Source organism: Prionailurus viverrinus, chromosome F2 (assembly GCF_022837055.1).
Source record: "Prionailurus viverrinus isolate Anna chromosome F2, UM_Priviv_1.0, whole genome shotgun sequence".
In the NCBI taxonomy this organism is placed as follows: Eukaryota; Metazoa; Chordata; class Mammalia; order Carnivora; family Felidae; genus Prionailurus; species Prionailurus viverrinus.
In genome coordinates, this window is record NC_062578.1 from 70,111,624 (window position 1) to 70,135,589 (window position 23,966).

The window sequence follows — 23,966 nt, forward strand, 5'->3', positions numbered from 1 at the left end:
ACCAAACACTGCCTGCTGCTTATAATTTGCAATTGATTTCAGAGTTTTACACACTGAAATAGAGGATAGGGGCACCTGGGTGGCTCGGTAGGTTAAGCGTTTGACTTGGGCTCAGGTCATGATCTCATGGCTCATGAGTTGGAGCCCTGCCCACGTCAAACTCTGTGCTGACAGCTCAGAGCCTGGAGCCTGCTTCAGATTCTGTGTCTCCCTCTCTCACTCTGCTCCTCCCCCACTCATGCTCTGTCTCTGTCTCTCAAAAAATAAAATAAAATAGAGGATAATGTTGTCGTATTTGAAAGGGGACCAAGGTTGCCTTATCTATTGCCCTTACCATTATAAACAATCAACCAAAAGAAGAAAGAGAAGGAGGAGGAAGAAGAAGAGGAAGAGGAAAGTCATCCAAGGTGGAAATACTTGCTTACAAATAATATTGTGTGATTCTCTGTAGTTTTTCAAATCCTTGTTTAGAAAATAAACCTTGAACCACTGGCTTTTCCATTCCCACCCCTCCCCATTTTCAGTGCCATACTACAGAAGTAAACCATGAGAGGTCCAAAAGCAATTGTTAGCATAAAGATTGAGTACTAAACAAAAAACTCTAAACATGCTTTGAATATTATTGTAGAACTAAGATACCAGAATCTAAAATATACAATGCACACACATACATGCATACATACATACATACATATATACATCCATCTCAACAGGTATCATTGTTGAAATCTTTTTTTCAGTTGATATCCACAGATCTCAAAGACTGTGTTCATTCACTCATTTGCTCTTATAAACATTCATTTAACAAATGTGGATTGTCTCCAACATGCCACACTCTATGTCGGATGCTGAGTACACCATGATGAGCAAGACAGACATTGACCCAATTCTAGATCTTAAAATCTGATGGGTAGACAGAAATGAAACAAATAATTAGGCAAATTTTGGTCATAATTTTTGTCATCATTTGGGTGTGATTAATCAAAAAAACCTGTTAACCAATAGCATACTATAAGAAGAGCGCGAGAACTAGACAATCAAAGAAGGCTTTCTCGGGCAGAAGTACAGATTTCTCTGTAGAGAAATCTCTGGACTTTGGCTTCATAACAGCCAGCAATTTCAATTCATTTCTTCCGTTTTCCCTTCTGTCTTAACTAGAGAGGCTACAAGGGCTAGACTTTCAGTCCAGGCCTCCCACGCGGCTAGGGATAGCCATATGACTCAGTTCTAGCCAAAAAGACATTAAGGGACCTTTGCTAGAGTCCTATGGGAAATATTTTCTCTACTTTGTTGAGTTAGATAGGTGTAAGAGGGGAGGTCTCACTCTACTCTGGCCTCCCCTTATTTGCTGATTTTGAATTCAGTTGCCACAGGAGATCACCATTTTGCAGCCATGAATGGAAAGGAAGGAGGATTCCATCAGTGGTGGCCTAGAGCCCCAATATTCTTGAGCCACTGAGCCAGCAATAGACGTCTTGCCGTGTGCAATAATTATGTCTTAATTATTCTAGATTGGCTGTTGTGTTGCTTGGAGGTGAAATCATCACTAGTTTCCGGCTTCTCAGAAAAACAATGATCTTAAACTGAGCTTCCTGAATTACTAAAATATCTACCCTATGCTTTAAGCAAACCCAGCATCTTATTCACATCTCTCCTACGGCATGTACTTCTCCATATTGTATATTGCCATTTACATAAGTTTCTATGTTCCTCTCGTAAGCTACCGTCCTCCAGGGCAGGAATCGTGGCCTGGTATTCTTGATATCTCCAGGGCCCCGTAGGGGCCTCCTCGGGCTGTTACAACTCGGTCAGTAAGTGCTCAGTAAATAACCGGATTAAGTGATGGTGGTAGTGGGGTGGACCTTGGTGGTGGTAGATAGGGTCCTGGTGCAGCTCTGACGATAGATTTCGGTGGTGATGTTGCTGATGGTGGGGTGGCAATCCTGTCAGTGGCGGGCTGGGGGGGGGGGGTCAGTGTACAGGTTTGGTGACGATGGCCGTAGCAGCACTAGCAATTCTGGTAATAACAGGTGGTAGTACTGTTGAGCCTGGACTGGAGGAAGTGGTGTTCATATTATCCGGGAGTGATACCATTTTGATAACAAGGGAAAGCTTCATGACCCTGATTTTCAGTCTATGCCACAGTTTGGGGCAGGAAACAGTATAGGGTGGGTGGATTAGCAGAGGCTATTAGAAGAAATTTTGTCAGCCCCAGAAAAGATGGCCTCTGGAGTGTCCTTCTAGCTGATTCCCCCAATGCCTCTTTGCCCCAGGACTTACGTTTTTCAAGGAATTGAGCAACCAATATAAAAGAGAGATAAACAGTCACGCCCAAAGTGACTTCCAGCTCCTCATTGTCTCATGCAAAGAAAAGAAATTCAAGGAAGAGGGCTCCTTCCAAAGAAAACATCCTGGCACCCAGGCAGCCTGCTCCTAGATCCCCAGTAGCCAGCAAGCTGACTCACGGACATTTGTGCAGCTCCCTGGAGACAATGAATTATAATAAGGACATTCCAGGCAATCAAATTACTGGGGCTGGTGGGGGGTGGGAATGGAGGTTGCCCACATAGGTCACTTTCTAGAAAGCAGGTTCTGAGAATGTCTGTCTGTGTGCCGAGAACGAGATCTCGCTCTTCCAACAGGGTATTTTCTGCCCATGATATACATAGGCTGAGGGGATTAAAATGCATTGGGTTTAGTTGGAAGCTTATTGTACTTAAGTTCACAAAAATTAGGAACTCATCAAGCTTATTTACTCTGCATTGTATTTAAACCACCTCCCTCCCGCCTTTGTTCTGTAAATAACTATTCCCAAATCCAGACTGCCTATCGAACAACAAACCAATGATTCAGTTAATAATTACAAACCCGAACAATTCGGCACACACCCACATACCAAGGAACTAGATATCACTTGCCTGGAATATTTAACAATCATACAAAAAAGCAAATGGGGCTACCTGAACACGACAGTCATGTCGGGAGCCGTCGGAGAAGAGGTAGGACAGGGAAGAGTTTTGGGTTTTTGAATGAAACCTCCCCTAAGCATTCCAGTTGGTTCTTTCCCACACAACCTCAAGCCTACATCTCACTGAAGTATTAGATCCGTTCACTTCCTTGTGCTTTGCTCCAAGAATTAGTGAGTCATGTTTTAAGCACAAATTCTTAACATAGGTGCTACCGGGGAACAAAGGAAAACAAAACGCCTCATTCTTTTATTCATCCTTTGAAAGGAAACTCATGGCGGAAACATTTGTATAACATTCCATTTATATAACAGGAGACCTATCAGCTGAAGGAAAGAACATGCGGCTGAGGAAGGGGAACATGTGTGTTTTCTTTTCACACGGCTGCACCCCTCCCAGCCTAATCAGTTCCTAATGCCCTATCACAGATCCCAGGCCAGCAAGGAAATGCGAGGGCCCATCACAGGAGGCAGGAGGGGAAAGCAGCAAGAGAGCCGGAGTCATTCAGCAGGGAGTAGGAAACGGTTCAGTGGAGAGATTGCAAGCATGGGCTCCAGAGTCCCAGAGTCAGGCAGCCCAGGGTCAAACCCTGCCCCTTATTGTGTGGAGCCCCTTACTTGGCCCCAGACTGCCCAGGCTGTGTGGCCTCGGGCAGTTTGCTGAACATCTCTGTGCCCTAGAGTTGTCACTGGCAAAAGGGGTGGAAAAACCCACTTCCTATATAATCTATGCGAACCTGCGCCTGATACATAAATTAAGTTCAGGAAAGTCCCTGAGGTTCAATTCCGGCTTCTTCTCTTGGACCGGTCATCGTACCCGTGGCTTCAATTTCCTCACCTTGCTCTGGACCTCGTATACTCAACTTGGAGGGGCAGAATACAAGAATGTTCTGAAATGGGAAGGCACTGAGCACGAGCCATAGTTCAGACAGGAATCCTCAGTGCTTCATGACCATACAAGGGAAAGGAATAAGAATAAAGATTCTTTGAACTTCTTATAGCCCTGTATCTTGGAAATGTTGGAAGACACCTTTATTTTATTTACCATCTTCGAGGTACTTTATTAATGCCCAATTTTTCTTGAACCTTTTCATCGTGGATGATATATTAGACAGGGCTCTGGATGCACACAGGCAGGGTTTTTGTTGTTTTGTTTTGTTTTGAAGTTTATTTATTTTGAGAGAGAGAGAGGGAAAGAAAGGGAGAGAGAGAGAGAGAGAGAACACACGTGCATGCTCATGAGCGCAGGAGGGTTGGAGACAGAACCCCAAGCAAGCTCCTTGCTGCCAGGGCAGAGCCCAGTGCAAGGTTTGAATCATGAAATCTGAGATTGTGACCTGAGCTGAGATCAGGAGTCTAATGCTTAACCGACTGAGCCACCCAGGCTCCCCCAGGCAGAGTGTTGATGACAGATTTTCCACTATGTGCCCTGGAGCAAGTGAAGCCGAACCTTCTTTTTCCCTTCAGCAGGCTTGCCAGGGTTAATCTCAACCTTTGGTCTTTTCAAAGAAAAGAGCTAATTGGTCTTTTATCTTTTCTACTCTATTGTTTCCTACATCATGAATTTCACAGACTGCATGTGTCAGTTCACACATTCTCATGATTTCCTTTACAACTCTTTTTCTAGATTCTTCATTGGAGTCATTCACTTCTTTTCTTTTCTTTTCTTTTCTTTTCTTTTTTTTCAATGTTTATTTATTTTTGGGACAGAGAGAGACAGAGCATGAACGGGGGAGGGGCAGAGAGAGAGGGAGACACAGAATCGGAAACAGGCTCCAGGCTCTGAGCTGTCAGCACAGAGCCCGACGCGGGGCTAGAACTCACGGACCACGAGATCATGACCTGAGCCGAAGTCGGCCGCTTAACTGACTGCACCACCCAGGCGCCCCCATTCACTTATTTTCAATAATAAAATAATGGGGCGCCTGGGTGGCTCAGTTGGTTAAGCGTCCAACTTCGGCTCAGGTCACGATCTCACAGTCTGTGAGTTCGAGCCCCGCGTCGGGCTCTGTGCTGACAGCTCAGAGCCTGGAGCCTGCTTCAGATTCTGTGTCTCCCTCTCTCTCTGCCCCTTCCCCGCTCATGCTCTGTCTCTCTCTGTCTCAAAAATAAAAACATTAAAAAAAAATTTTTTTTTAAATAATAAAATAATTATAGCAGTTTTGATTACGTTTCTCTAATTACAGGTTTACATCCAATAGGTTTTGATAACAAGAAATCATCTTTTCATGATTCCTAGATAAGCTTTCATTTCTATTTTTATTTCTTCTTTGCTCCCATGCTTATTTTGGAGAGGATTCTATACTTTCCTAGTGGTTAAACTTAACAAACAAACAAACCTATTTGCTTTGTTATTCTCTTTGTTATGCATATGAACTTTTGGTCCTTGATTCTTAGATTTACTTTAAAAAATCTCTATTTGGGGGAATTTAAAAACTTCTATTTTAAAAACCTCTATTTGGGGGAATTTTTTAAGGATTTTTTTTTTTATTGTGACCTAACTACAATTAACTTTTTACAATTGATCCTTGGATGTAAGCAAATGATTAATATCTTCTGTTTGTAGGCTCCGTTCATATATTAAGTGAAACCCATTTGGATCACTCAAATTGTCTCTACATTTCCAGAATTTTTGTCAGATTTTTCTGTCACACTCTGAAACGGGCAGCTTGCCTGCTTATATTTCTAGGAGGGTTTTCTAATTTAAGGCAAAAAGGTTTAGGACATCTTGGATTTCTCAACTCACTATTTCATAAGAAGGCTCTGCTTGAATGCTTTGGACTGTGAATTCATCTTTTCCTGATTGACCCTCTCTCTGAGCCTCAATTTACTCATCCATAAAATGGGACCAATGATGCCTACACTGCAGAGTTGTGGTGAAAATATACAAGGAGAGAAACACTGTGAAGTACCCAGGATAGCAGCCCCCGTGCAGTACACGTTAACCCATTTCAGCTCTCTTCCTTCCTGCTCTGTAAGTTCTCTGTCTCGCAGTTGGAAACATAAAATCTTGGAGATGGAGAAAGGTCACTTGATTTCTGTTGAGGAGCCCTTAGAGACCAGATCATTGGGATTCTTCTTTCCTAGTAACTTCTGGGCTACAGGTTTGAAAGAAGAATATAACATCATTCTACACAGAAGCTTGGAAAACCGGTGTTCTGAGCCAGACCAGAAGGTGTTCTGGGAAATAATATAGCCATTGTTCTCCAGAGTCTTGTTCTGATAGAGCAAGGATGCAGTGGTATATCTGGGGTAGCTATGGATCCTGGGATTTCCCCTTTACCACAAAAGAGATGACGTAGGTGTGAAATTCCAGGCCTCTTGCCAATCTTTTGCAACCCATGCTTCCTTTCTTCTCTCCACTGGTTTCTTCAGATTCCACCTCTACAGCCCACCTGGCTTGGAGCACGGATGCCTTCCCAAGGCTCCCTCCTTAAACTTCCCAGCAGCTCTGACTGCACCAAGGGAGGTAGACTCACTGTTCTGGAAAATGAACTAAAACCACGCACAATGCTTATCAATAGCCGAGAAATTCTTTTGAGGGACTTACCCAACAAATGAACCTCTACGTTTTAAATTATATGCCTTTGCTCATTAAATACACACTTAGCTGCTTGCTCTCTCTCCTTGCCTTCTCCCATAAGTGTTTGACAAAATGTTTTCTTTTCCTTGGGACTTTACATACCTTTACGAAGTGACGTCTTTTAAGAAAGAAAACTTGGCTTGGTGCAATAGGCACATTTTTTAAACAGTTCAGTTGGCACCTGTGTATATCACCACCCTGCGTTTTCACAAAAAGCCTGAGAGAAGATGATCGTTGTGTACCTCTCTGAGGACAAAACTGGGGCTCAGAAAGTTAACCCACCAGAGGTCTCACCTGGCAGATCTAGGAGTCTAACCCCTTTCTGTTAGGCTCCAAAACATATTTTTCCCATTGGACTGTTCCACCCTCCCACGAAGCGTCCCTGTGCTTTAGGGGAACCCCAAATGAACGTGGAGGGTTTTTCCTGAGTTTCCTCTAGTTAGACTTGGTCAAGGAGCCACTTCTCCAGCAATATTAGAGTAGGGGGGGATCCCCTAAGTCATCTCACCCCTTTAGGAAAGCCACTGATGGTCTTGTGAAAATCAGTGAAGGCAAGCCACCCCAGAATGGACTCAGGAGGTTTGGCAGGGGGGTGCTCTCATGCCCTACCTCTGCCAACCACTTGCAAACCCAATGGGAAGACACAAACCTTGCATATGGAAACTACTGGGCTATCCCAGCCAGAGGAAAACACCTTGCCTCCTCGCTGGCAACAGCCCAGCCAATGAGAGAGCATCACAATTCAGCCAAAGAGAAGCCACTAAGCTTCCAGCTCCCAGTTGACTCCAATGGACTATTAGTTTAGAACAGCCTCCCTCCATTCCTTCCCTTTCCTCTATGAAAGAGCATTTCTCTAATTTGTTCAGGGGACTCGAGTAGGGTTCTGCCTTAGCTTTTTTCTCCTGGGCTAAAATTCTCTGCTATTCCCAAATAAACCCATCTTTTGCTGGTAAAATAACTCGCAGTTTTCTTTTTAAGGGTAATAGTCTCAAATGCTCATCTGGCACAAATGGACATTTTGTGCTGTTTTGTTTGGCATAAGGATCAACAGTCCTCAGAGGTAGGGTGGTAGGTTTCAAATTCCTATTTTGTAGCAAATCGGTGGGAAGATACGTGCTAAGTAGTCTCCAAAGATTGCACTATCTATCCCTTGCCTTCCTATATGCACATGTCACACACCCATCAAAATGTAGCATCGACGTCCTATCTCCTTAAACGTGGGTGACATACCATAGAAATAGTGCTGTGCCACTTCTAGGCCTGGTTTTTGAGAAGATTGGCAGTTTCTGCTTTCCTTCTGGAAGCCAGAAACTATATAAAAAATTAGATTGTCCTGAGACTACCATGGCTTGAGAAAACCCGAGCTGTCTAGAGAGGCTGCATGGAAGAGAACAAGGTCTGTACACATGAATGAAGACCTCTCAGATCTTCCAGCCCAGCCTGGATGCTAGCTGAACACAGCCAACGAAATGACCCAGCTGATAGGATGTGGAGCGGAAGAACCACCCAGCTGATCCCAGGCAATCTATGGAATCATGAGAAGCAGTCCATCGCTTTTGTTTAATTTATTCAGTTTGGGGGTGTTTTATTACACAGCAATGGATAATTGATTGGATTTTTAAAGTCAAGATCAGACAAAGGGAAAACTCCCAGTATCCCACAACCACAATACTTCACCAGGAGCCAGGACTTTGCAAGCATGCGTCAGAATCACCTAGAAAGCTTTCTTTACTAGAGGTACTCAGGTCCAGTATCGATCTTCAGAACGTAAAACTCAGGCTTATACATTTAAATGTTTTTGTTTTTTTTTTCAATTCCCCAGATATGTATAATGAGCAGTCATCATAGTAACCCACAAAAAACAAAGACTCATTTCATTTCAGAAGCTCTTCTTTTGAAATGAAAATTCCTTCTGGGAGTGATAAATCAAGCAGAGGGTCACAGGATTATATTCCTAAGCAGATTGTTTTCCCAGCTCCTGGGTAGGATTAGCTAATGTAGCGTATAATCCAGCTAAATATGGAGCATGCGCACACCCGAGCAGGGACCTGTTGATTGAGGCCTCCAAAACTGTCATTTCAACAGTGCAGGGCCAGCCTGAGTCCAGCGGGTGCCCAGAAGCCAGAAGATGAGTACAGAGAAGACAGTAGAAAATTGATCATGCTAAGTACCTCTACTCTGATGGAATGTCCCAAAAAATCACCTCCGGGGTTACCTTTGGAGCTCGTTATTTAGGACCCTGAGAAATGATTATGGAGGTTGCCACAAGGAACTCTGGCCCAAGATCCATCCAGACATAACACCTGTGTTCACACCTGATCTCCCAAGAGGCCAGAATGTGGCATTGCCCTGATGCCTTCATCCGAATTATAGAAATAAAATGTGTCTAAAGATCAGTCCCGCAGGGCTGAGGGTTCGTTACTGAAAACAGAGCTGAAGGGAGAAGGCGGTGTCGTGGAGGTGGTAATAGGGGGATCCCCTGTGTCTTTCTTTTTTCTTTCTTTGTTACCTGTTTCCCCCAGACCACCTCAGCAGCTCCCCACAGAGTGTCCCAAGCTGGCCACTTCTCCCTGAGGGGTTGTGAATCAGCTTCTCTGAATGCTTTTCGTTTTCACCCTTCCTTCATCCCACTCATTCTCTACCAACACACACCTGGGGGTTTCGTGTCCCCGAAAGAAAGGAAGTGAAAGGTCATGCGTTTCCTATAAAGCTCAGCTTTCCTTTCTTGCCGTGAAGTGAACAATAAATCTATAATTCCCGAAACTTCTTTACCTCTTGTGTTGCTGAGTCAGTAAGAAAAGAATCCACAACTGTTCGGTACCTACTGAATGCTAATTGCATTAGCTACATCATCACACCAAGTCCTCGTGTCCTATCATTCTTCCTTCTTCAGATTTTATTATCCCATTTTGCAGGTTAAGACACTGAGGCGGAGCTTTCGGGGAACTTAGGAAGTAACGGAGATAGGATCAAAACCCAGGTTAGGCTGACCTAAATCCTATTTTTCTACCCTACAGAGTACTCCTCTCAAAAAAAAATATTTTCAATCCATTATTTCAGGGTGTGGGGTGAAAATTTTTCATCAAATCATTTTTGATATCATACGTCCCAGCCTAATGACTTCCTATTCCAAGTGTGGTTCATGGTCCAGCAGCATCAGCCTTACCTGGGAGTATTATTCAAGAGTGGTCCACTGACTGGCCTCATTACATCACCTGGGAGCTGTTAGAAATGCAGCATCCCAGCCACCCCCCATCTACTGAATTCGTATCTGCATTTTAACATGATCCCCAGGTAACTTAGTATGCCCATGAAAGTTTGAGAAGCACTGACCTGAATTAAAGTGTTCTAATTATTTGAAGTTGGTATGTCACAGAACCTCAATTCTAGACACAATGCTACTCAAATACTTGAATTCTTACAGCCGCTGAATCTTACAAGAGGACAGGAGGACCTTGCAAGCCACAGAGGCAAAATAGACATCCCAGTAAATTAGTGGCAGAGTCAGATCTAAAATGAGTCCTTACCGGATGCCCAATTCCTGTCTTTTACTCAACTGTCATGTATTAAGCTCATGTCTGTGTCCATCGCCTTGCTAAGTGCTGAGAATTCAGAGACAGTAAGAACAATCTGTGTCCTCAAAGAACTCATGGTCCATTGGGTGTGACAGACAGATATCCAGAGATATAAAACAATAAATTGTTATAAAACAATATGGCAGTGCAGTAACATAGACAAGTATAAGGTATTATAAAGCCACCATGGAGAGACACTTCGGGGCCTCAGAAAGCCTGGAGGAAGTGTTGCCTTCCCAAATCCACGGACTATACTCTTCATGAGAAATTGACCATTCCCTCCTCTTCACAGTTCCCCCCTGGAATAGGACCTTTCTGCCACTCAAATCCCTGTGATTTATGGACTTCCAGGCTTTTCCTTTCTACCCTCCCTAATGCACAAATTCCCCTTTCTCTCCACATCTACAACTCTTACTTACCAGCAGTTCTCAGACCTGACTACGCATTCAAATCATCTGAGAAGGTTTTTTAAAAAATGCCCCATAACAGCCCCCCAATCTGTGGAGATGATGCTAGGGCATTCACATTTTTCATGGCATTCCACATAATTCTATACATAGCAAGGGTCAAGGTGAGAGCCTGTTGGACACCACTCACTTGGCATTTAACCCTGATACCTTGCATTGCAGGAGACGCAATGCCTCCAAGCCCATCATCTCCCTCGATTCCCGTGTCAGCCCTGTAAAATGACGAGGTTATCCCATTTCACAGATAAGGAAACTGAGCCATAGGGGAAGTAACATCCCCAAGTTGTACAGATCTTGGACCCACACCTTCTGACTCGCCCTGTGCTATTTTGAAAATAGATATATACACGTAGTGAGGATGAAGGAAGGCCATGCCTTTTTCTTTCAACGGAGTCTCCCCCCACCACCACCCCCCCCCCCCCCCCAGCCACCAGGGCTACCACATGTAAGTTTCTCAGAACAGAGCTAAGCCTTCTATTCCAACTCTTCATCAGACACATGTATCACTTCAAAAGCTCACGGGTCTCACTGAGAAAGAGGAACTAGGAGTCAGTGTAAACCAGAAGCCATATGACCAGACACACTTGGGTGGACTCTGTGAGAAAAGGGAAGGATGGAAATAGCCCGAGGTATTGGAACTTTCCTCAAAATCAATCAGAAGTCACGTTCTGATTAGAAGGGCAGATAACAGGATCATGAGGACTGAAGTGTTCTAGGGTTTCATTTCTTTCCGCCCAGCCACCACCTGCAATTCTGGCTAACCAGTGCTCCTGTGAATGGGTCCCTTCTTACCTGTCCTTGCTTAAAAAGCAAACACGGAAACACTTGTCAAGCCCCTGTCTCTGTATTTCTGAAGCAGCCCAGGAAGTAGGATGGACTGAAAGGGGCCTCAGCAAACATGAACTTGGGAAGGAAGGAGGTTTGAGTGGGGGATGGGCAAAAAGCCACATTTCTTTTCTTTCCTTTGTGTTTCTTTTACAATGTCTCCGCTAGGCTTCCATCAGGCTCTGCTTTAGAAAAAGCCCCGTCTTCTTGGGAGTGCGTTCTATGCATATTTCATTCCTCTCTTCTCAGGAAGAATTTTTAGTTCTCAGAAAAGAGCAAGAGGGAGCGGCAAGGGGGGGTGGCGGGGACTAGATGCCCCTCTGCCATGAGGAAGGGGACCCCAGGAGAGATGCACAGGAGGGCTGACTTTACACAATCCACGGATCAGCATTTCTGGGGCAGCCGGAAGGTTATTCCTAAGGGGAGCATGTTTTAAACCAGCAGAATAAATGCTGCTTCAAAAATAAGCATCTCAGGCTGCGACTTTCCTGGGTCAAAGAAGCCGTGTTGTCATTTCTCAGAGTGACACGGCTCCAGTGCCTGCGGGCTGCTAGCTACCGCCCTGATGTTAGAAGGGGCTGGGTCTTCGTTTTCATAAATAAATAAACCCTCCTAGGCCTTTGGAATCTGATTATATTTGGAACAAAACCTCTAAATATAGGGCCATTATCTGCAACCATGTGACCAACCCCCATCTTTTAACCTAATTTTGTCGCTTAGAGAATGGCACGCTTCCAGAGCCGTGATAGGGATGCGATCAGGGTCTCAACAAATATGCTGGGTTCTGTTTGTTATCTAGGGGGAAGGTGGGGACAAATGACTTTCTCTTGATTACGCAAACCAATACTTTAACTTTCACCTGGAAAACTGTCTCTTGGTAGTTTATCATTTTTCTTGAACAGGGCAAAGCCCTATTCTCAGAGAAAAGCTTAATAACACACATGCATCTTCTGTATCACTAACTGGTGGAGAGGTTGGTTCTTGTCTCAGAAAACCGACCCATCGCCAACCTGATTTTGTTTTAATGTTTATTTTATTTTATTTTATTTTGAGACAGAGAGAGACCATGAGCAGGGGAGGGGCAGAGAGAGAAGACACAGAATCCCAAGCAGGCTCCACACTGTCAGCGTGGAGCCCAGCGTGGGGCTCGAACTCACGAACCTCCAGATCCTGACCTGAGCCCAAGTCAGAGGCTTCCCTGACTGAGCCATCTAGGTGCCCCCTGATTTTTTTTTAAGTTAAGGAACTCCATTCATTCCTCAGAAACTGATTTCCTACTGTGACTACGTCCCAGGGGTCACTTGGTCAAGAGGTCAGATGTCTTTCTTGCATTTATGAAGCTGTCAGTCTAATGGGTAGGAAGATGTTAATAAAAACTCACAGAGTAAATAACATAAATTGCATTAAGTGCCTTGAAAAGGACTATGATGACTTAGGTCTGGTTCATAGCCTAGGCTTGGAGATTCAGGAAGAGCTCTTCTAAGGATATGTTATTGCAACTGAGACGTCACGGGTAAGAATGGGCTAGTGAGAGAGAAGCCAGGAGGGCGGGGTTCTAGACAGTGGGAATGGCCAATGTGAATGCCCTAAAAGGAGGCCAGCCCTTGCCACCGCCATGCCTTACCCAGAAACTAGAGATGGCCGTGGTTAATGCAAAGTGAACCATACATGGCGTGTGATGGGGACACAGAGCAGGGACACCAAGGCCCAAGGCTTCCCGGAGCAGCCACACCGGGGCCATGTGAAAGGAGGCAGGATGGAACTCATCCCTGAAGGGGGAGAATCAGCAAGGTCAAGAGAGGTGGCAGGAACCTGGGGAAGGAGGTGAACTAAGTCGGCCTGCAGGAGCATGCAGCTGGGGCAGTGAGGGCAGAGACGAGGGACCGCTGCTTGGAGATGTGGACGGAGTAAGGTGCACCGGAGGGTTCACAAGGAGAGAGACAAGGATGAATTGACATTTCCTGATGGCTTCAGGGGGCAAATCTGGAAACAGAGACTCCTGTGAAGAGGCTATGGATGAATCACACTTCAGATTTCTCTAGATTTAAAAGCCTAGTTTTAAAAAAGGAACTCTTCCTTTTTCTTTCAGATTATTTGCACCCGTGTTTTATCTGCATTGTTATTATTAACTAAGTTCTTCTTCGCTTTTCCTTTCTGTGGGGCCCATGTGCCCTCTGGATGGTGGCAGGGCCCACTGGTGGAGAGCGTGTTTATTCCCTGCGCATTGGGGTCAGGCTGCAAGGCAGCTGAGAGGGGGAACCCACAGTCTGAGGAACAGTGCAGCGTGTGAAGCCTTGCCCAGAAAGAGTTGTGAATGGCGAGATCCCCCTGGTGCCCAGGAAGTGGAAAACTCTTGGAGAAAATCCAGGGAGTCCAGTTGCCCGGCCCTTACAAAGTCCACCTTCATAAAACCAGGAATAAGTCATCTTCCTGTGAAACGTTTCTCTCCCCCCCACCGCCATCCTCAGGCCTTTTCTGTTGACAAGGTCACCAGGAATTGTCCTGGATTTCTGAAGGGGTCCTCTAATGATGAGATATAATAATCAAGCCATCTCCCCACTCAATATTCTGTAATAGACCCTCATCACTGATGAGCCACAATCCAAACCCCCAGTCACGCCTTTCAGGATCTGGCCCCTGACTACTTCCCCGATCTCATCTTCTAAGAAAAAAGCTTACTTTCCCACCTGTTTCTCTTGGAGCATTCCTTCTTTGACCATGATATATTATTTGTTTCCCAAAACATGGCAAGCTCTGTCACCCCTAAATACTCGCACATGCTGTTTTCCAGGCCTGGGACAAATTCCCATGCCCACCCCACGCCTTTCCTCCACTGATGTCATTATTTGCCTAGAGAAGTCCCCCTCATCCTTAGACCAGATGTCACCTTCCTCGAATTCCCATCGTCACCCTTAGAGGTTCCCCTTCCAGTACTTAGGGCACACCTTCCTTACAACAGTGCTGTGCTATAATGGAATCAGGGGAAGATCCGCGTGTCATGGGACATGAAGCCTTATGCAGTGTAAGGGGGTTCTTTTCAAACATTTTTTTTAAAGTTTATTTATTATTGAGAGACAGAGACAGAGCATGAGCATGGGAGGGGCAGAGAGAGGAGGAAAGAAAGAATCCGAAGCAGGCTCCAGGCTCTGAGCTGTTAGCACAGAGCCGGACAAGGGGCTCGAACTCACAAAGTGAGAGACCATGACCTGAGCCGAAGTCGGACGCCCGACTGACTGAGCCACCCAGGCACCCCAAGGGGGTTCTTTTTCAGGAAAAGAACAGAAAATTAGTGTTACGAAGTTGGACGCAGCTTATTTGCATTCAAATACCTTCTTATGGCAAATTTTACAAGACATATGGACCATGTGAACCTATTACTAGGACTGCCAAAGGGGTCTGTGTGTGTGAGGGGCCCTGAATCCTAAGCTTTATAAGCTGCACTGTCAGTCTACCTCCGGCTGTAATTGTGGGCTATCGTGCCTGTCTTCCCGTGAGATTGTGAACTCCTTAGGGTCAGGGACCATGCCTTCTCTAAGTTAATTATTTTTAAGAGGCCAACTTTATGCCAAGTCACATTTTATAATCTCACACGTCTTTTCTCTGGATTCTGCATCGACTGAGAATTATATTTGCTTTGGACTGAAGTTAATTTTTTTCTAGAAGTAAAACCTGCATGTGAGGTACGTGACAGTTGTTCAGAGGTTAACATCTGTGGGGCAGAATTGAGAGTGCCCATGGGAAGAAAACAGGGTGGGGGGCATGTGAAAATTATCACTGCTCCCAAGAAAAGGGTGCATTAGAACTTTTCCTCTCACCATTAAGACTCAAAAATATCAGCCATTTACTATTAGCTTGTGGCCCCACAGCCATTCATGGAGGGTGTTACTTTCTGGGTTATAAGTAGCTCGGTCGGTTAAGTGGCCGACTTCGGCTCGGGTCATGATCTCGCGGCCCATGAGTTCGAGCCCTGCATCAGGCTCTGTGCTGATAGCTCAGAGCCTGGAGCCTGCTTCTGTTTCTGTGTCTCCCTCTCTCTCTGCCCCTCCCCTATTTGTGCTCCATCTCTCTGCCTTTCAAAAATGAATAAATGCTAAAAAAAGTTTTTTTAAAGAGCAGGAGAGTGAACATTTTCTGCTTTGCAGGCCATGCGATTTCCATTGCAACTCTCACTGTACGCAAAACCAGCCATAGACAAATATGTGACTACTCATGACTGTGTTTTAATAAAACTTTATTCACAGAAGCAGGTGACAGTGGGTGGGGTTTGGCCCAGGTGCTATAGTTTGCTGATCCCTGCTCCAGACCACAGACTAGAGGTTCAGGAAAAAGCATGACATAGATTAACCCTAGTGTTATTCCATTTTGGGGAGGAATGCATTAAGAGAAACCGACTTGCTAATATATCTTTCTGTGCTAGTGGATTTCTTGCAGCTTAGAAACACAGTAAGTAAGCAAGTTGACACTGACACAGGGACACAGTTGATACTCTATTTCTTAAGAGTCTGCTAAGTGTCAGGCCTTCTTCTGGCCCTAGAGAATCAGTGATAACAAGATCAAGGGCATCTTTCTGTCCATTCTGTGAGCAGGTAATGTGTTGATTGTTCATCATGGGCCGGGCGCTGTGGGTGAGGGCCACAGCATTCATCACTGAACAAGATTGATGGTACATCCATCATCCATCGGGCCATTCATCTACCTATCTAATCAATAAGCAACTAATGAATTTCTACTAGTACAAGACAAGTTGGCAGAACTCTGTGTAATTTACCAATACTCAAGCCATGGCTCCTGGCTCCAAGTTGCTTACTGTCCAGGGAGGGGACAAGCCATGTGCATTAATATCCAGGGCCGGAGGTAGAGACAGAAATGTGCTACAAGAAAAGTACAGATGGAGGGTTGTGGGTGCTCAGAGCTGAGCAGGATTACTTCCAGCTGGAAGAGATCAGGAAGGCTGACAAGATGACATCTAGTTTCCTGTTAACCCTTTAAAGTGACATATGAGCCTGTGCAAAGATTACAAGCAGGTTCCGAGAAGACAAGACTCTTTTGTACATGTTACCAGCCCTCAGGTCCCACTGGGGCAAGCCCTGCACACACTTTGTGAATTCAAACTTCCTAGGACTGGCTCCTCCCCCCTCACATCAAAATTACCTTACCTCTCAGTTTGCCTACTTGCAAGGAATTTCTGTATTTGTGGGCCCTTAAGCTGTGCACGAAAGGGAGTCATTACTATGCAAAAGAACAATTATAATAATTCTCACAACTCTATGGTATTGTTGGATCTATTTTGCAGGTGGGGAACTTGGGGCCAAGAAGGTTAATTAGCTTACTGAGCAACACAGAAGAGAGAGAAACAAGCCCAGAACCCACGTCTTTTGACTCTCAGATGGCTCTCCCTTTACCAAACTGTTTAGCTGCCAGTATCCAGATGAATAAGCTAGAGTTCCTCTTGACTCCTTCTGTGATGATCTTCCGTCAGACCAGCTCCCTGCTTGACACTTCCTTCTCCACCATATTTCTTAGAGACATTACCCTGCTTCACCTCCTCAGCTACCACACCAGGCTAAGCTCCACTGATATCATTCATTGGGTTGGCGAACATTTATCCCCTGCCCCCCGGGAGTTCACAGTCTATTATTTGGGCCTCTAAATTGGTCTTCCCACCTCCTTCCTGCCCCTTTCCAATCGATCAACCAGACAACATTAATAAGCCCCTTCCTTAGTGTAACTGAAGATACATTCACTGACTAACTCCTTTGTGCCAGGCTCTGTTCTGGGTCCTAAAGAAGGAAAATTACAAATTTACAGAACTAATAGTTTACAAAGCATTTTGGTTAAGTCACAAAAGCTTGAGGACAAATAGCAAATCTTAGTTGAACTGGTAGCAGGGAATGTGGACAAATGAAACACTCCAGAACCAGGAAGAAAGAGAAGATGGGTGTTCTGAAAGAGAGTATTGACTGACCAGCAAAGAAGTTCTGTGCGACATTCATCACCCCCAGACCTTGCAATACCCACCAGCCAACAACAGGACAAGACAGGGAGAAGAAGCATCTCATCCCCAATTCCAGAGTGAGGATAGATACAACATAGTTACAGAAGGACTCCAGACCTAAGTGGATGGGGACTGCCCTGTCTGAGCCCAGGACTTTAACACCCTTGATCATCCTGTGCATTCAGAGGCTGCTCAACAAAGGTGGTGGGTTATGATAATTAAGCTGTTTTTCCATATAGGAGTAATGCCAAGAAGGCGGGTTGACTTCGGGAAAATTTCTAGTAGCATTCATTTCCTGATTGATTGGAAATATCTGTAAATACGCGTGTCCTGAGAAGTGAATGAGAAATGTGTGCTGTGATTTTTCTCCCTAATGAGTCACTCTGTCCTAACAGAACAGTTTGGTAGAGAGTGGCCTTAAGGAAACACAAGTGGCTGGTGAGGTAGGACACTCCACTGTGACTGGTCCGCATGGTTGTGGGGTTTAGGGGGTTGGGGAGATAGAGAAAGCACAGAGAGAGGAGAGTAAGCACAGTACATGATTTTAGGTCATGGAGCTGATTTTTGGCAGAAAGCAAGTTGAGAGAAACAGAAATCGATGTTACCAAGTTTGAACTTTATCTTCCTAAAAACAGTGCTTCTGTGGGCAGAGTTCATATGCAGGAGTCATGACTCACCATGACGCCCCTTGTGTCACCCCTTGGGAAAATATCTGTGCCTACACTGAGGTTTCCAGATTCTCTTTTGACATTCAGAGAGAAAAAGAGGGGGAAATACCTTTCCCCTCCATGATGCCCTCAGGTCAGAGACCCACTTTGGAGGCTACAGTCTATGACAGATGCACTCTTGCAAACTCTGTGCTTGCTTTCGTGCTCTGTTTCTTGACCAACTATGCAGCTAAGCAAAATGGAACAAGAAATAGTGTCTTGGGAGAAGTAAAATTGCTGAATTAGATACAGGCCCCCTTTACATAAAGAAAATAAAAGGTAAACTATGGTCCTGCTGAGAAGAGTCAAGAAGAGTTATTATAGAATTTTATGTGAGATCAAGATAGCTGGTTAAGGTGATGATGCCTGAGTATTATTATCTTCAGTAATAAATATTTCTGGAATTAAAAGGAATAATAGAGTGCAGTGCAGAGGTCAGCACGCTATGGGCCAGCAACCTGTTTTTGCTTTGTTTTGCTTTAAGGCCCTTGAACTCAGAATGGTTTTCATATTTTTAAGTGGCTACGTTCTATTTAAAATTTTTTTAAGTTTTTATTTATTTATTTTGAGGGCAGGGGGAGAAAGGGGAGAGAGAAAACCCCAAGCAGGTTCTGAGCTGATGGCACAGGGCTTGATCTCACAAACTATGAGATCACGACCTGAGCTGAAACCAAGAGTCCAGCACTTAACCACTGAGCCACCCAGGTGCCCCTAAATGGCTCCATTTTAAACGGTTTATATGAGTACCTACGTAAGAGCCTCGATTTTGCCTATTGGGCCACAAAATCGAAAATATTTACTATCTGGCCCTTTAAACGTTTGTGGACCCCTGGTCTATTGGATAAGAATGCCTAAGCTTTGGGGTCAAAGAGATCTGGGTTTGAATTGTGCCCAGACATATCATGCATTCATTTGACACATCCTTATCAACCATTTATTCTTTTTCTCACTTGCCTACCAAGATGCCACCCTCTCCTGACTTTCTTTCTTTGTCACTCACCACTTCTTCACAATGTCCTTTGCCAGTTTCTCCCTCATCTTCCGGACCTCTTAACACTAGGTTCCTGGGCTCAGACTGTGGACCTCCTTCCCTTTCTCATCTGTCCTCACCACGCGCTTAGAGTCATTCTTTCCCATTGCCTTAACCTGCGTGCTGATGCCTTCCGAACTTTATATTTCTAGCCCCCATACTCCACAATCCTACGTGTAAGTGTCTTCTTTATATCTCCACTTGACGTGTAATGAAGATCTCAAGCTTCCCACGTGTAAAACTGAGCTCCTGACATTCATCCCCAACCTGCTCTTCCTATAATCTTCCCCATATCAGTAAATGATAACTCCATTCTCCCAGGCATGTCAGATTAGGCAAATCACTTAACCTTTCTGAATTTCAGTTTCCTCATGTATAAAGTGAGTGTTGCACCCATTTCAAAGTCAGCGTGAACATCCAACAGGATAACATAACGTACGTGCTTCCTGGAGTACCTGCCACAGTTAAGCGTTCCATAAGTGTCATTAAAGTGTAACCTTTCAATTCTTTCCTCCTAATGTCTCTTAGATCCATCTGTTCTCTCCGACTCTTTTAGACCCCTAATACCTTATCCTAAGAACATGACCAAAGTTCCTTAACTGGTAGCCTTGATTTAGAGGTAGAGTAGTAATCATAGATTATAGTATTCTCTCCATTTAAGGATAAAATGAAAATGATCCAAGTATGACCCAGGTCCCATAACTTAGCAAAAGCACCAAAGTGAGGATTTAAACCCAATGCAAGTGAAAAACCAATGTTCTATATTCTCTAGTATTCACCAGGCTCATCCTCTAGAATGCAGCCTTCACTCAGCTTACTACCAGGTGAAGAGCAGAACCTGGGAAGTATAATAGGATAACCAAGGAGAGCATCTGATGCATGGAAAACAAGAGAAGGCCTTCCTGAACCGGGTTGATACATCAGAACCTCTGGATTTTTTCTGCAGATTCTTGAGCCTTGCCCTAGAGCAACTATATCAAAGTTTCCATGGAGAGGGCTCAGGAATGCATTTTTCAAAAAGCTCCAAAGGCAGTTCTGAACAGTCAGATCTGATCGTTCTTGATATAGAATGCTAAGTGGCAGATTTCACAATATTTAGAGCCAATAAATATGATGCCGTAACCTAAACTCCAAAGGGGAAGCCAAAACTCTGACATTCCAATATATGAATGGACAAAGGGCATGAAAATAGAATTCATAAAAGAGGAAGCAAAATGGCTAATAGAAATATTTTAAGTTGTCAAACCTATCACATTCAAATTAGTGCCAACTTTTAAGAATGAGTGGCATGCCATTTTTTGTACCTATCAAATTAGCCACTTTTTTTTTTTTAACGTTTTATTTATTTTTGAGACAGAGAGAGACAGAGCATGAACAGGGCAGGGTCAGAGAGAGGGAGACGCAGAATCTGAAACAGGCTCCAGGCTCCGAGCTGTCAGCACAGAGCCCGACGCGGGGCTCAAACTCACGGACCGCGAGATCATGACCTGAGCCGAAGTCGGCCGCTTAACCGACTGAGCCACCCAGGCGCCCCTAGCCACTTTTTTTTTTAATGCAAGTGATGATGTGATGAGATGGGCACTTTCATAAGGTAATGAGAAAATAAATATTGGTACTACTACTTTAAAAAGCAACCCTGTAGCATGTATCAAATTGTTGAAAGCCATCTTTAATTCAGAAATTCTTCTCATATGAATGTATATCCAATGAAATGATCCAAGAAGAATATAAAAGGTACTTTACATGTAAAGTGTATTTATAACAGTCTCATTTATGAAAGGAAAATAAATGAAAGTAAGCCTAAATGTTCAACAATAGGAAAAGTGAATTATTCAGCATCATTACATTATCAGTTATCAAATCTTTCAGAATAGACTACATTATTTCATTTTACTCAAATATAAAAATATATATGCCAGAAAAAAAGAAGAAGTCTGAATTGTCCTTAAAACAGTGTTAACACGAGAGTCTATGACTAGGACATAATATGATTCTCTCAATATCATTATGTTAAAGTAAAAATTATGCTAATTCCATGACTCATATTGTTCTGCTTCTTCTTCTTAGATGGTCCTACCCATATTTCTGCACTAGGCAATGTTTTTATTTTAAGAACTAATGTAGCTCCTTTGTCTCTTACCTGGGCTGTGCCCCATCTGCCCGTCTTATTTGCTAGCACAGATTACTTTTGCCTTAGCACTTACTTGCTATTCAAAAATTACTTGTTGGTGCATTTATTGCTTCCAGTAGACTTTGAGCTGGTTGAAGGTAAGATTTGGGAGTCCCAGATGTCCAAAAGTGCTTACTGGATTAGACTTCGTGGATGACAGAGAGAAAGGCCCAAGTAAAACTCCCATTTAGTGTCTGTGAATCCATCAAAAAGAATGTTGTCAAAGACTTTAGGTCTCTGCTTAGTAGACAGTGGGAGAGAGTGGCACTGCTGTGGGTACTACAAAGACAATGCCAAACAATCTACAAATTCACAAATTTTTTGAACCAGAGTACTGAGGTCACAGGACCACCAACTAACCCTAAATCAAAAGATACATGTGTTCAAGAAGAGCCAGGAATGACCACTTACTTACCTAGGACATATGCCACCAGGAGCCATAAAAGCAGTTAAAAAAGAATTTAACTGGAGCGCCTGGGTGGCTCAGTCAGTTGAACGTCCGACTCTTGATTTCAGCTCAGGTCATGATCTTGTGGTTTGTGAGATTGAGCCCCAAGTGTGGAGCCTGCTTGGGATTCTGTCTCTCCCTCTCTGTCTGCTCCTTCCCCACTCATGCTCTCTAAATAAGTAAAAAAATAAATTAAAAAAAAATGCATAAAAAAATAATTCAACTAAAATTTTTAACACATTGCTAAAAGCCACACCAGGGTAACATGACATTATAGAGCCTCTGGCACCATGGGAATTTCCACCCACTCACTGGCTCTTCTCAACAGACACCTGACAGCAGACCTCAGTGGGTGCTTACAAGAATGATTGGAGGCAGAGTGTGAAACCTAAGGGACTCTCCCTCGTGACATAGGTCTCAGAGATCCTTCTACCCTACCTCTCCTAGAACAAAAATATTAAGCCTACCTATAGGTAAGGAAAAACAAACAATGCTGGCCCTGGACAGTAATGAAGATTCATTGGAGCTGGGGAAAAGAAGCAGAAAAAGTCCCTCTGTCTCTGGAAAATACATCCTGAACCCAGACCAAGAGGTCTCTTCCAGCTTAAGAAAGGGCAGGATCATGGAAAAGTCTCATAGAGACACAGTATCTAACTAAGGCTGAATCTCAACCAGAACAAGAGAGAATACCCTCTGCCTCCTCCCCACCAGCAGCAGTTTACTGCCAAGAGTGAACAAGAGAATGAGAAGCAATCATCTCAAGCTGTCAGAAAAGAGAGAAGACCTAGAGCTGAAAGTGGGGCAGATCTTGAGGAAACCTATCCTGCAAACAAGCCATTACACTCAACACACTAGAACACTAGAACTTGAAGCCTGTGCTGCAGGGAGGGTTAGTTTGGCAAAATAAGTGTTGACAAGAGTGTAATTCCTGACTTGATTGACTCAAACCAATACCCCCTTTCCCTAAAAGCCTTAGCGAAAGGCATACCCATTTCCAGGCATAAAAATTATATAGCTGTCTCTACTGTCACATAAAAATATTATGAAGCCTACAAAGAAGCAAGGTAAAAACAATGCCCCATCATAAAATCAAATAAAATTAAAGTGATTAATGGAGCCAGACTCAGAAATGAGACAGATGTTGAAAATGTTGGGGGATTTAAAACAGCTGGTCAAGATGTTGAAGACTCTAGTGGAAAAGATACATAAGAGGCAGGATCTGACAGATAATTTCAGCAGGGGATGGGGATTTTGAGAAAGAATCCAATGGAAATGCTAGAAATGAAAAGCACAGAGACGAAGAAAGCCTTTGATGAACTTTGACGCGGCTGAAGAAAGAATTAGAGAACCTGAAGGTAATACATAGAAGTTCCACCATATGAGAGGCAACGAGAAAAAAGAGTAGGGGAAGAAGTAGGTTGTCCAAGAGCTGCAACACAATATCAAGGGCTTAACACATATGCCATTGGATTTCAGATGGAAAAGAAAGACAGATTAGAGCATAAAGAATATTTAAAGAGATAACAGATGGGGAAGGTACAAAACTATAGATCCAGGAAGCTCAGAGACCATGAAGCAGAATAAATACGAAACATACATACGTACACTCCTACACGTGTCGAACTATGAAAACCAAAGACAGAAAAAAAATCTTGAAGGCCGTCAGCGGGAGAAGACCTATGCTATAAATAAGTGCAAGACTTTTGTCAGAAACTATGCAAGTCAGAAGATAATGGGGTAACATCTTTAAAGTACTGGAAGAAAAAAAATGTCCACTAAAATTCCATCACCAGTGAAAATATTTTTTAAAATTACTGTGTAATAAAGACCTTTTTTTTAATCAGATGAGAACTGGAATAATTCATTTCTAGCAGACCTAAAGAAATGTTCAGGGCAATTCTTCCTTCCAGAAGAAATACACAAGACAGAAATTTGAGCCTATATAGAGAAAAAAAAAGTACCAGAAATGATTTAAGTGAAGATAAATATAAAATTCACTTTTTCTTATTTTTGATGTTCAAAAAGATGGTTTGAACATCACAGCAGTGATGTATCATGTGGGTGTAGCATGTGTGAAAGTGAAATGCGTGACAATAGCATAAATACAAAGGATGGGAGGGAGGATCTGAAAGTGGACTATTGTTTCAGGTATTTAAACTACATTTGAAGCGGCATCATGTTATTTGAAGGGAGATGCTGGT

At 43.7% G+C, this 23,966-nt stretch overlaps 1 long non-coding RNA gene across 1 annotated transcript in view; it reads right to left on the bottom strand.

Moving 5' to 3' along the window:
- LOC125156059 (uncharacterized) overlaps positions 1-3,086 on the bottom strand; it is a 46,650-nt gene extending 43,564 nt beyond the window's left edge. The window contains exon 1 of the long non-coding RNA XR_007148454.1: positions 2,961-3,086. This is a non-coding gene — a long non-coding RNA (uncharacterized LOC125156059). The remainder of the gene's footprint in view (positions 1-2,960) is intronic.
- Between the last annotated feature and the right edge of the window lie 20,880 nt (positions 3,087-23,966).